Consider the following 264-nt stretch of genomic DNA (forward strand, 5'->3'; position numbering starts at 1 on the left):
TGATAGAGGTAAGGGCCCTTGAAAGGAGGCCTGGAAGGCTGAGTACTCCATGAAAGCTGCTGCTGGGGGGAAAAATGAGGTGAGTGAATTGAGGTGACCAGAAAATAGAGATTCTTCCTTTTGTCAGCCCAAAAGTGGGTATGCTGAGATGGTGTGTGTAAAAGATAGGAAGTCGTGCAAGCAGGGGGCAAGGAGTTTGATGAAGCATGCCTTATCTGCTTGTTGTAGAGTCCCTGGAATTGAATGCAGAGGACCTAGTTTCCC

The sequence above is a fragment of the Alligator sinensis genome, unplaced genomic scaffold, assembly GCF_000455745.1.
Source record: "Alligator sinensis unplaced genomic scaffold, ASM45574v1 scaffold20_2, whole genome shotgun sequence".
Taxonomy (NCBI): Eukaryota; Metazoa; Chordata; order Crocodylia; family Alligatoridae; genus Alligator; species Alligator sinensis.